A 13,852-nucleotide genomic window follows, 5' to 3' on the forward strand; every position below is an offset into this window, starting at 1 on the left:
TCCTGGGTGTGTCTGTTTGAGTGTTGCCAAAAGAGATTAACATTTGAGTCAGTGGGCTGGGGAAGGCAGATCCACCCTTGATCTGGTGGGTACAATCTCATCAGCTTCCAGTGAATTAAAAGCAGGCAGAAAATTGTGAAAAAGGAGAGACAGGCCTAGCCTCCCAGCCTACATCCTCCCATGCTGGATGCTTCCTGCCATCAAACATCGACTCCAAGTTCTTCAGTTTTGGCACTCAGACTGGCTTTCCTTGTGCCTCAGCTTGTAGACAGCCTGTTGTGGGACCTTGTGATAATATAAGTTAATACTTAATGAATTCTCTGTCCCTCTAAGAGAACCCTGACTAATACAGATTTTGGTACCAGGAGTGGTTCTAGAGAAACAGAATATTAAGGGTGGAGTTCTTTTGTTTGTTTTGGGGTTTCTGGAGTTGTCTGCTTAATATGATTCAACCCGAAATTGCTAAGGACTCTACTTCTAATAGTATGGAGAACACTGATAGTCCTTGGCATGAACTGTTTAGAGAGTTAGGCAAAATAAATGCATTTGACACTCCTGATTCACCACTCATAAGAGGCAAGTTTAGTGACTCTATACATAATACCTTTGACCATATGTGGAGAACCAAGGAACATAATGAAGCTGGTTGGTTTCTCCTAAGTTCAGTGGATAAAGTGATGACAGAAAATGATGAATTCAGGGATTCTATCTCCAGGCTTCAGAAGCAGATACTGAGTCTCAAATCTGCTAAGATTGCCCTGAGTGAGAGTCTTATCTCCTGTAGAGAAACAGCTGAAATTGAGGAAAAATAGACACAAGCTCTTATCATGGGAGTGGCTGACCTGCAAGGAAAGATGCATGCCCAGCCTTGCCAGGTGTCTATTGTTAAAGTGAGGGCTTTGATTGGAAAAGAATGGGACCCTGAAACTTGGAATAAGGACATGTGGGAGGACCCTGATGAAGCTGGGGACACTGAGCTTGTGAGATCTGATGAACCTTTTTTGCCAGAAGGAGCAGCTTCCCCATCCCCAGTAGTGGCAACATCCCCTCCCCAACCCATGCTGCCATCAGCCTTTCCACCTTTGTCTGAGGAGATAAACCCTGCACTGCCTAAGGCAACAGTAATAGCCTCCCCTGAGGCAGTTTCCAGGCAAAATAATATTGATTCTCCTCAGGAGCCACCCCCAACACCCCTGTTTGCTTTTAGACCTATAACTAAAGTACCGGTGGGGCCCTGGAGGTGAGCTTGAGAGTTTGACCCATGAGGAGGTGCACTACACTCGAAAAGAACTCTTTGAGTTCTCTAATTTATATAAACACCAATCTGGAGAACAGGCATGGGAATGGATATTAAGGTATGGGAATAATGGTGGAAGGGACATAGAATTGGATCAGGCTGAATTTATTGATTTGGGCTCACTAAATAGGGACTCTGCTTTTAATATTGTAGCTCAGGGAGTTAAAAAAGGTTCTAATAGTTTATTTGCTTGGTTAGCTGAAATATGGATTAAAAGGTGCCCCACTGTGAGTGAGCTGGAAATGCCTGACCTCCCTTAGTTTAATACAGAGGAATGGATCCAAAGGCTTAGAGAGGTTAGGATGGTGGAGTGCATTAGTCACTTTAAAACTACACATCCCAGCTGGGAAGGTCCAGAAGATATACCGTTGACCAATGCCTTGTGAAATAAATTTGTAAGGGCAACACCTGCATCTTTGAAGAGCCTTATAATTGCTCTTCTCTGTATATGTCAGATCTAACGGTGGGAACCGCAGTCACTCAACTACGAAATTTAAATACAATGGGAATAATTGGATCTGAAGGTGGCAGGGGCCAAGTGGCAGCACTCAACCATCAAAGGCAAGGTGGACATAGCAACCATAATGGACAGCAGAAGCAAAGCTGCAATCAGAATAGTCTGACTTGTGTATACAGAGCCTGGCATTGGCTAATTAATTGCAGTGTTCTTAGAAGTGATATTGACAGAAAGCCTACTACAATCCTACTTAATTATACAAACAGAAAACTCCTAGGTCAAATGGACAAAAGACTAATTTGAATGATAAAAACAGAATTGCTGGGCATGGTGGCTAATGCTTGTAATCCCAGCACTTTGGGAGGCTGAGGCAGGTGGATCACCTGAGGTCAAGAGTTTGAGATCAGCCTGGCCAACATGGTGAAACCCTGTCTCTACTAACAATACAAAAAATTAGCCTGGCGTGGTGGTGGGTGCCTGTAATCCCAGCTACTCTGGACGCTGAGGCAGGAGAATTGCTTGAACCAGGGAGGCCGAGGTTACAGTGAGCTGATATTGCACCACTGCACTCCAACCTGGGCAATAAGAGTGAAATTCCATCTCAAAAAAAAAAAAACAAAAAAAACGACAACAGAGAATTATGGCCCCTTAATCAATTTCCAGACTTGAGCCAGTTTACAGACCCAGACCCCCTTGAATGAAGGGGCAGCTGAGTCCCTTTGAAGAAGGACCCCATTACATTACCCACGATTTATGCAGTGAATCTTTCTCCCATCCTTCCCCAAGGAGACCTCTGGCCTTTTACCAGGGTAAGTGTGCACTGGGGAAAGGGAAATGATCAGACATTTTGGGGCCTACTAGACACTGGCTCTCAGCTGACATCGATTCCAGGGGGCCCAAAAAGTCATTGTGGTCCTCCAGTTAAAGTAGAGGCTTATGGAGGTCAAGTAACTAATGGAGTTTTAGCTCAGGTCCAACTTACAGTGGGTCCAGTGGGTCCCTGGACTCATCCTGTGGTCATTTCCCAATGCCAGAATGCGTAACGGGCATAGACATACTTAGAAGCTGACAGAACCCCCATATTGGCTCCCTGACTGGTAGGGTGAGGGCTACTATGGTGGAAAAGGCCAAATAGAAGCCATTAGGGTTACCTCTGCCTAGAAAATAGTAAATCAAAAACAATATCGCACCCCTGGAGGAATTGCAGAGATTAGTGCCACCATCAAGGACTTGAAAGACGCAGGGGTGGTGATTCCCACCACATCCCCGTTCAAATCTCCCATTTGGCCTGTGCAGAAGATGGATGTATCTTGAAGAATGACAGCATATTATTGTAAGCTTAACCAAGTGGTGACTCCAAACGCAGCTGCTGTACCAGATGTGGTTTCATTGCTTGAGCAAGTTGACACTGGTACCTGGTACATAGCTAATGACTTGGCAAATGCCTTTTTCTCCATTCCTGTCCAGAAGACCCACCAGAAGCAATTTGACTTCAACTGGCAAAGCCAGCAATATACCTTTACTGTCCTACCTCAGGGGTATTTCAACTCTCTGGCTTTGTGTCATAATCTTATTTGGAGAGAACTTCATTGCATTTTGCTTCCACCAAATATCAAACTGGTCCATTACATTGATGATGTTATGCTAATTGGATCCAGTGTGCAAGAAGTAGCAAACACACTGGACTTATTGGTGAGACATTTGTGTGCCAGAGGATGGGAAACAAATCTGACTAAAATTCATGGACCTTCTACCTCAGTAAAATTTCTAGGGGTTCAGTGATGTGGGGCCTGTTGAGATATTCCTTCTAAGGTAAAGGATAAATTGGTGCATTAGGCCCCTCCTACAAGCAAGAAAGAGGCACAGCGCCTAGTGGGCATATTTGGATTTTGGAGGCAACACATTCCTCATTTGGGTGTGTTACTCCAGCCCATTTATCGAGTGACCCAAAAGACTGCCAGTTTTGAATGCAGTCCAGAACAGGAGAAGGCTCTGCAACAGGTCCAGGCTGCTGTGCAAGCTGCTCTGCCACTTGGGCTGTGTGACTCAGCAGATCCAGTGGTGCTTGAGGTGTCAGTGGCAGATAGGATGTTGTTTGGAGTCTTTGGCAGGCCCCCATAGGTGAATCGCAGTGGAGGCCCCTTGTATTTTAAAGCAAGGTCCTGCCATCTTCCGCAGAAAACTACTCTCCTTTTGAGAGACAGATCTTGGCCTGTTACTGGGCTTTGGTGGAAACTGAACATTTGACTATGGGTCATCAAGTCACCATGTGACCTGAACTGCCTATCATGAACTGGGTGCTTTCTTGTGGGGAAAAGAAAGAGAGATCAGATTGTTACTGTGTCTGTGTAGAAAGAAGTAGACATAGGAGACTCCATTTTGTTCTGTACTAAGAGAAATTCTTCTGCCTTGAGATGCTGTTAATCTATAACCTTACCCCCAACCCCGTGCTCTCTGAAACATGTGCTGTGTCAACTCAGGGTTAAATGGGTTAAGGGCTGTGCAAGATATGCTTTGTTAAACAGATGCTTGAAGGCAGCATGCTCCTTAAGAGTCATCACCACTCCCTAATCTCAAGTACCCAGGGACACAAACACTGCAGAAGGCTGCAGGGACCTCTGCCTAGGAAAGCCAGGTATTGTCCAGGGTTTCTCCCCATGTGATGGTGTGAAATATGGCCTCGTGGGAAGGGAAAGACCTGACCATCCCCCAGCCCGACACCCGTAAAGGGTCTGTGCTGAGGAAGATTAGTATAAGAGGAAGGCATGCCTCTTGCAGTTGAGACAAGAGGAAGGCATCTGTCTCTTGCCTGTCCCTGGGCAATGGAATGTCTCGGTATAAAACCCGATTGTACGTTCCATCTACTGAGATAGGGAAAAACCGCCTTAGGGCTGGAGGTGAGACATGGCGGCAGCAATACTGCTTAACAAAGCATTGAGATGTTTATGTGTATGCATGTCTAAAGCACAGCACTTAATTCTTTACCTTGTCTATGATGCAGAGACCTTTGTTCATGTGTTTATCTGCTGCCCTTCTCTCCACTATTATCCTATGACCCTGCCACATCCCCCTCAATGAGAAACACCCAAGAATGATCAATAAATACTAAGGGAATGCAGAGGCTGGTGGGATCCTCCATATGCTGAACGCTGGTCCCCTGGGTCCCCTTATTTCTTTCTCTATACTTTGTCTCTGTGTCTTTTTCTTTTCCAAGTCTCTCATTCCACCTAATGAGAAACACCCACAGGTGTGGAGGGGCAACCCACCCCTTCACTTTCTGACCCATCTAGCATAAAGTGGGTCATGCACAGCAGCATTTCATCATCAAATGGAAGTGGTGATCATGTGTATACGTGATCAGGCTCGAGCAGGTCCTGAAGGCACAAGTAAGTTACATGAGGAAGTGGCTCAAATGCCCATGGTCTCCACTCCTGCCACCCTGCCTTCTCTCCCACAGCCTGCATCGATGGCCTCATGGGGAGTTCCCTATAATCAGCTGACAGAGGAAGAGAAGAATAGGGCCTGGTTCACAGATGGTTCTGCACGATATGCAGGCACCACTTGGAAGTGGACAGCTGCAGCACTATAGACCCTTTCTAGGACATCCCTGAAGGACAGCAGTGAAGGGAAATCTTCCTAGGAGGCAGAACTTCGAGCAGTGTGCCTGGTTGTGCACTTTGCATGGAAGCAGAAATGGCCAGATATGCAATTATATACTGATTCATGGGCTGTAGCCAATGGTTAATGGTTAATGGTTAATGGTTTCAGGGACTTGGAAGAAGCATGATTGGAAAATTGGTGACAAAGAAATTTTGGGAAGAAGTATGTGGATGGACCTCTCTGAGTGGTCAAAAACTGTGAAGACATTTGTAACCCATGTGAGTGCTCACCAATGGGTGACCTCAGTGGAAGGGGAGTTTAATAATCAAGTGGATAGGATGACCCATTCTGTGGACACTCCTCAGCCTCTTTCCCCAGCCATCCTTGTCATTGCCCAATGGGCCCATGAACAAAGTGGCCATGGTGACAGGCAGGGATGGAGATTATGCATGGGCTAAGCAACATGGACTTCCACTCACCAAGGCTGACCTGGCTACGGCCACTGCTGAGTGCCCAATTTGCCAGCAGCAGAGACCAACACTGAGCCCTCGATATGGCACCATTCTTCGGGGTGATCAGCCAGCTACCTGGTGGCAGGTTGATTATGTTGGATTTCTTCCATCATGGAAAGGGCAGAGGTTTGTCCTCACTGTAACAGACACTTGCACTGGATATGGGTTTTCCTATCCTGCATGCAATGCTTCTGCCAAGACGACCATCTGGGGACTCACAGAATGCCTTATCCACCATCATGATATTCTACACAGCATTGCATCTGACCAAGGCACTCACTTTATGGCTGAAGAAGTACAGCAGTGGGCTCATGCTCATGGAATTTGCTGATCTTACCATGTTCCCCTATCATCCTGAAGCAGCTGCACTGATAGAACAGCAGAATTGCATTTTGAAGTCACAATTACAATGCCAACTAGGTGACAATACTTTGCAGGGCTGGGGCAAAGTTCTCCAGAAGGCCATATGTGCTCTGAATCAGCATCCAATATATGGTACTGTTTCTCCCATAGGCAGGATTCCTGGGTCCAGGAATCAAGGGGTGGAAGTGGAAATAGTACCACTCGCCATCACTCCTAGTGATCCACTAGCAAAATTTGTGCTTCCTGTTCCCACTACATCACGATCTGCTGGCCTAGAGGTCTTAGTTCCGGATGGAGGAACACTGCCACCAGGAGAAACAACAATGATTCCATTAAACTGGAAGTTAAGATTGCCACCTGGATACTTTGACCTCCTCCTATCTTTAAGTCAACAGGCTAAGAAGGGAGTTACAGTGTTGGCTGGGATGATTGACCCAGACTTTCAAGATGAAATCAGTCTACCACTCCACACGGAGGTAAGGAAGAGTACACATGGAATTCAGGAGATCCATTAGGGCGTGTCTTAGTATTACCATGCTCCGTGATTAAGATCAATGGGAAACTACAACTGCCAATCCAGGCAGGACTACAAATGGCCCAGACCCTTCAGGAATGAAGGTTTTGGTCACTCTGTCAGAAAAAAAGCCATGACTGTTGAGGTGCTTGCTGAAGGGAAAGGGAATACAGAATGGGTAGTAGAAGAAGGTAGTCATCAATACTAACTATAACCATGTGACCAGCTGCAGAAATGAGGACTCTGTCATGAGTATTTCTTCCTTCTTTTGTTAAAAGCGTATTTGTGCATGTATACACCTGTACTAAGAAAAATCTTCATTTTATCTCCTTTTCCTTTATCATATGGCATAAGATTTATTGACTTCGTATCAGCATTTAAGTATTGTTAATTTTATGTAATAGTATTTGGCTTGGGGATTGGTGCGTTTCCGGTTGTACAAAGGATAGTTGTATTACGTTAGGCATAATTATGACCTCATTATTGTCTTTATTTGAAGATTCTGTATTATCTCACGAGGTGTGTATGGGTTCAAGTTGACAAGGGGTGGACTTGTGATGGTTGGTACTGAGTGTCAACTTGCTTGGATTGAGGGATACAAACTATTGGTCCTGGGTGTGTCTGTGTGGGTGTTGCCAAAAGAGATTAACATTTGAGTCAGTAGGTTGAAAAAGGCAGATCCACCCTTAATCTGGTGGAAACAATCTAATTAGCTTCCAGCGAATATAAAGGAGGCAGAAAAACGTGAAAAAGGAGAGATGGGCCTAACCTCTCAGCTTACATCTTTCTCCCATGCTGGATGCTACCTGCCCTCAAACATTGGACTCCAAGTTCTTCAGTTTTGAGACTTGGACTGGCTCTCCTTACTCCTCAAGCTTGCAGACAGCCTATTGTGGGACCTTGTGATCATGTAAGTTAATACTTAATAAACTGCTATATAGATAATTAATATATATAAAAACATATATATTTATGGGCTACATGAGATGTTTTGATATAGTCTTGTAATGTGCAATAATCACATCATGGAAAATTGGGTAACCACCTCCTTAAGCATTTATCCTTTGTGTTACAAGCCATCCAATTATACTCTTTTTGTTATTTAAAAATGTACAATTAAATTATTATTGACTATAATCACCCGGTTGTGCTATCAAATACTATATGTTATTCATTCTTTTTATTCTTTTGCATCCATTAACAATCCCCCCTCCCCACTCCACCCTTCCTAACCTCTGCTAACCATCCTTCTACTCTCTCTCCATGAGTTCAATTGTTTAGATTTTTAGGTCCCACAAGTGGGAACACGTGATGTTTGTCTTTCTGTGCCTGTTTTATTTCGCTTAACACAATGACCTCCAGTCCATCCATGTGGTTGCAAATGACAGGATCTCATTCTTTTCTATGGCTGAGTAGTACTCCATTGAGTATATGTACCACATTTTCCTTATCCATCATTGAGTATATGTACTATATTTTCTTTATCCATTCATCTGTTGTTGAACACTTAGGCTGCTTCCAAATCTTAGCTATTGTGAACAGTGCTGCAACAAACATGGGAATACAGATATCTCTTCAATATACTGATTTCCTTTCTTTTGAGTATATACCCAGCAGTGGAATTGCTAGATTATATAGTGTTTCAATTTTTAGTTTTTTGAGGAACTTCCAAACTGTTCTCCATAGTGGTTATACTAGTTTATATTTCCATCACAGTGTACAAGGATTCTCTTTTCTCCACATCCTTGCCAGCATTTGTTATTGCCTGTCTTTTGGATATAAGCCATTTTAACTGGGGTGAAATGATATCTCATTGTAGTTTTGATTTGTATGTCTCTGATCAGTGATATTGTGCACCTTTTCATATGCCTGTTTGCCATTTGTATGTCTTCCTTTGAGAAATATCTATTCATATCTTTTGTCCATTTCTAAATTTGATTATTCATTTTTTTCTATAGAATTGTTGGACTTTTATATATATTCTGGTTATTAATCCTTTGTCAGATGAGTAGTTTACAAATATTTTCTCCCATTCTGTGAGTTATCTCTTCACTTTGTTGATTACTATCTTTTTCATCACATTTAGATTAAGCCCAGGTGTTATATCACCAGAGGCCTTTCCTGACTGTCCAATACAATGAGGTGCCTTCACTCCCCCTGGTGGTTTGCTTTGCACTGTCATGGTTTTAGTTATGCATTTATGTATGTAGCATTTTTTTTTGTTTGTTTGGTGTCTGCCTCCCCCAAGTAGTATACTAGCTCCAGGGGAAAAGAAACATTCTCTGACTTTGTCACCCCTTTATCCTTAGTGTACAGGACAGTGCCTAGCACACAAAAGACTCAATAAATATTTGTGCAACAACTGAATAAATAGTTCAACATCCAGGGATAACTCCCACTTCCTAAAGCACTGCTGAGCACTTTCTACTGCTCAGATGATTCACTCCATGATTTCTGTTTCCTCTTCTGAGGAACGTTCCATCAGACTTCTTGCGGGGGAGCTCCTGGTGAGGAGTGGGTCTGGCCAGTTGCTCTTTCAGGATCTGTGGTAGGACAGTTGTTCCTTCAGGATCCTGGGGTAAGATTCCAGCCTGGGGACTTCCTGTCCCTAGTCTGTGTTCCTCTAAATGGTGGCTGGCTTTAGGAAAGTGTTGGTATCAAAAAGATAAGACTGAAGATCAAAACAAGCTATCAATCAATTTTATTTGTCAGGAAAGCGTAGCTGAAGCATGGAGCAAAATTGGGACTTAAAATTGTGGCTGGTGGGAAGCTGTGTTGAAGAGATCAGTGATATAGGGTAGCCCAGTAAGAATGGTATGGGTGAATTTTAGAGTTGAAGTATGGATTTTTGAGGCCATTTATTATGGAAGCAGAGCAGGTATTTAATGTGGTTGAGCTAGATTGGTTTAAAGAATTGTAATGCCAAAAGCTTGCCAAAAGCATGAGGTTTGGGACCTGCCTCAGCCAGGTTTTTCATGTTCCTTCTACATCACACACACACATACACACACACGAATCAGTCGGCAAAAAAATTATGCTGTATGTGTATACATATGTACATTATGTATGTAATTATGTATACACACACCATGATTTCTTTGTTCATTCATCAATTTTCAGGCTTTTAGGTTATTTTCATATTTGGCTATTGTAAATAATGCTGCAAAGAACATGGGAGTGCAGATATCTCTTTGGGATACAATTTCATTGTCTTTGATATATGTTCAGAAGTGGGATTACATGTTTTCTCTAAAGTATTCTCCCATTTTTTTGTCCTTAGAACAATGAAGAAATGTACTGTTTTGTAATCAGATTTTCAAGAGTGAGCCTTGGACACATTTTCAGACATGTTTAATCTTTTAGACCAAACACTGCTTGTTTCTGAGAGGATATCTGTGCCTGTCATATATAGGAAGTAATTGTTGAGACGATATACAGAGAATATTGCCTTAAGAAAGTCTGTACACACACATCTGAGCTTGCTGAACTCTAACATATACACTAGAGCTCATTATTTTATGAAACAATACATAGTAGATATTATTAATGATTCAAAATAATATTTAACTTGAAGAATAAGATTGCCACATACATTGTACCATAAAGAAAAGAAAACATATGCAAAAAGCCACCACCTCTCCTAAAGCATTAGAGTATTTGTGAGCTTTTCTCAACTCTGCCATATATAGGGAGTATAAATTCTGGTTGAATTCATTACTTGGCAAAGTGATTGCTCAAGGCAGCGCTAGAGACAAAAGTGTCCCTCAGTTTCACATCTAAAAGCATCACCCAGAAGTAACAACTCTAAAAGCTGCCTTCTCTGCACCAGGCTTTTCATTTGTGCTTCACAATAACCATGGTAGGTGCTATTATCCTTGTTTTACAGATGGAGAAATGGACAGAACAACTGATTTCTTGCAAATGTGGTTGAAGCTTTACAAATTAAGTCTTACTTTCTGAATTATGGTGGTACCTCTTACTTCAAATCAGAATCCCAGCAGGTTTTTAACTTCACCAATTTTCTCAGCAAGAAGGGGGCTAAAAAATGATGTGTCTGTAAAAGTATGAACAAGACCTGTTACCCTAGAGTTTTGCAGAAATGGAAAGATGCAAAAAAGTGATTCTTTTTTGTGCTTGACATGTTGGGAAGGTCTATAGACAATTTGGGGTGTGAAAGAAGTTAACTAAGAAGTGTGAATTTACCATGCTGTTCTGGTCTTAGAAACATGCGTGTACTTCATTTTAACCTCTCTCTCTCTCTCTTTATCTCTATCTCTCTCTCTCGTATTTTATGACTTTGTTTTTCTGACTATGAATTCTTTGGCTGAAATTCTCCAGCATGACTATATCAGAATTATATTAGTTAAAAAAAGAAAGCAAAAAAAGAACACTCAGAAAAAAGACTAAAATAGAATTTCCTTAATTACTGTTAATGATCTAATAGTGATTTGTATTAATTCAGATGAAAATTCTTACAGGATTTGAAAATGTCCACTGAAAAGAAAGATTATTTTTAGAATGCAGAATGTATTCACTTAAGCCTCCTGAATTACTTAAATATTTGATGAAAATTGAAATATCTATTTTCCTTGAAGCAATAGCTCAAAAATGTGTTTTAATAAATATATCTAATCATACCCTGCACAACTGATTTCTGTAAAAAATGTTGAATACATTTGAAAACTTTTTGAAACCATCAATATTTCTTATATTTACAAGTGTAGAGGAGAAATGGATGTTGGTTTCTTCCTTGGAATCAACCTAGGACATTAAGCACATTTGATTCATATATACTGAGGAGATAGGATTAACAAGTGTTGGAAATTGGAAATAAGGAGATAAAGTTTAAGATTACATATCTTTGGTTTGAGGATCAAGTAGAGAAAAGATTGAAGGGGTGTTGCCATTAGTTTATGATGTGTTTGGTAGATGCCATGTATTGGAGTAGGGAAGAGAACAAGCAGAACTTCTTGGGTATGAGTACTAATTATGCCTGTTAAAGTGAGGTCCTCAATGGAAGAAATGCAAACCAAAGTGATCAAGGTCAGTGGTAACTCCTGAGTGTACATCAGAGTTAGTAGCAGAAAAGAGCATCCAACCAGAGAGTTGAACAGTCAGAATGATCTGAGGGTAAACTCAGTCTCTCAGCATGATTTTAACCTAGGCAGTAGGCTAAGGATAGAAGTTGGAACCTAGAGTATGAACTTCTGAGTGTAGCTCCTCTGAATACATTTCTTAGTTGAGGTTTGGATGAATCCTGCTGTATTAGTTCATTTTCATACCACTATAAAGAACTACTTGAGACTGGATAATTTATAATGAGAAGAAGTTTAATTGATTCACAGTTCCACATGGCTGGGGAAGCTTCAGGAAACTTACAATCATGGTGGAAGGTGAAGAGGAAGCAAGGCATGTCTTAAATGGAGGCAGGAGAGTGAGAATGAGAGAGAGGGGAACCGCACCACACACAAACAATCAGATCTTGTGAGAACTCACGCACTATCATGAGAACAGCATGGCAGAAACCACCTTCACGATCCAATCGCCTCCCACCAGGTCCCTCCCTTGACATGTGGGGATTACTATTCGAGATAAGATTTGGATAGAGACACAGAGCCAAATCGTATTACATGCTAAACTTCCAGAGATGCTGTGAGTTGTAACTATGCTTAAATATAAAATGACAAAAAGTCAAGTGTCACCTACAAGTTAACTAATTCTAATACAACATTAAGTGTATATTATGTCTAAATCTCTGTTTTCACTTAAAAAAATGAACCAAGCCTTCAATTTCACCCAGTAGATGAGCTAAAATAACTAATTTACTTTTAAAGTTCAGTGATTAGAAATTATATTTTCATCCTTTTTATATTTCAGGAGCAATACTCATAGATGCTATCTAGGTAAGTTATGATATTTTCTTCTTATCTGAATTTTTCAAAATCAAAGTATTGACTTCATCTTTTAACAGTAATTTTTTTAGATGAAAAAGAGATTAATCATGAAATAACATAAATACTGTGATTCCAAAGCCAATCTGATCTGGAGTGTTGGGATAGCACTACAGTGAGAAGAGTTCCTTTACAAATAATGGTTGGAAGAAGGAAAGAAGGGAGCCCTACTCACTATCCAACTGACTTTCTAAGAGGAAGCAAAGGCAAATAAATAAGCTCTTGTTGAGTTAAATAATATATATATGTGTATATATATAATACTTGTATATATATATTCGCACATAACATTCAAATGTCCAAATAATAATAGATAATGATTGTTTTATGCTCAAAATTTTGATAGAGAAAGAAGAAGGTATAAACAAATGAATACAGGTTGAATATCTCTAATCTGAAAATTCAAAATTCAAAATGCTCCAAAATCCAAACTTTCTGAGAGCTGACATGACATTCAAAGGAAATGGTCATTAGAGCATTTTGAACTGTAGACTTTCAGATTTGGATTGCTCAACCAGTAAATATAATAAAAAAATCCAAAGTCCAAAAGATTTCTGGCCCCAAGCATTTTGGATAAAGGATACTCAACCTGTGCACAGTACATCATGTTTATTGTCCTTACCAGATCTGTACAAACTGACTTCTCATTACTGCTGAATATGTCCCCTCAGCTTCAATTCTCTGCCTTCTCATTCCCAATTCTCTCTTAGAGGTAGCAAAAACTCAGAATCTAAGTTTTCTTTAGATATCTGAGACTTAGAAAAATAAAATCAAAGTATAATGATTAGAGATATTATATTTCCAGGTCCAAATCTGGAAGAATAAATCAAGCTTAACTGTAATATAATCTATGGCATTAACATTGATAAAGGAAGGAGATACCAATGGAAGCAAGCAGTAGCATGAAAGCAGAGACAAACGAGGAGTAAGGGCACCATCTTAGAGAAAAATTGCTCTGAAATTGCCTGAGTATCTGGTCCATGAATCAGGAATGTGTATGTAGTGGAGGTGGAAGCCTCCTGCTCTCCATACTTGCTGTATTAGGTACTGAAACCATACAATTAGTTGCCCTTGTTCTGATTCTTTACACTACCTTCTGATTATAATTTGGCTTCCCATATAGCTTTGCCCCAGTGTCAATATGACATACAATCCACT

At 41.0% G+C, this 13,852-nt stretch overlaps 1 pseudogene; it reads left to right on the plus strand.

The window, feature by feature from the left end:
• The first annotated feature begins 827 nt into the window (after window positions 1–827).
• The window catches only part of LOC129041575 (uncharacterized), a 75,039-nt pseudogene continuing 62,014 nt past the window's right edge, over window positions 828–13,852 (plus strand).

This window comes from Pongo pygmaeus, chromosome 6 (genome assembly GCF_028885625.2).
Source record: "Pongo pygmaeus isolate AG05252 chromosome 6, NHGRI_mPonPyg2-v2.0_pri, whole genome shotgun sequence".
Taxonomy (NCBI): Eukaryota; Metazoa; Chordata; class Mammalia; order Primates; family Hominidae; genus Pongo; species Pongo pygmaeus.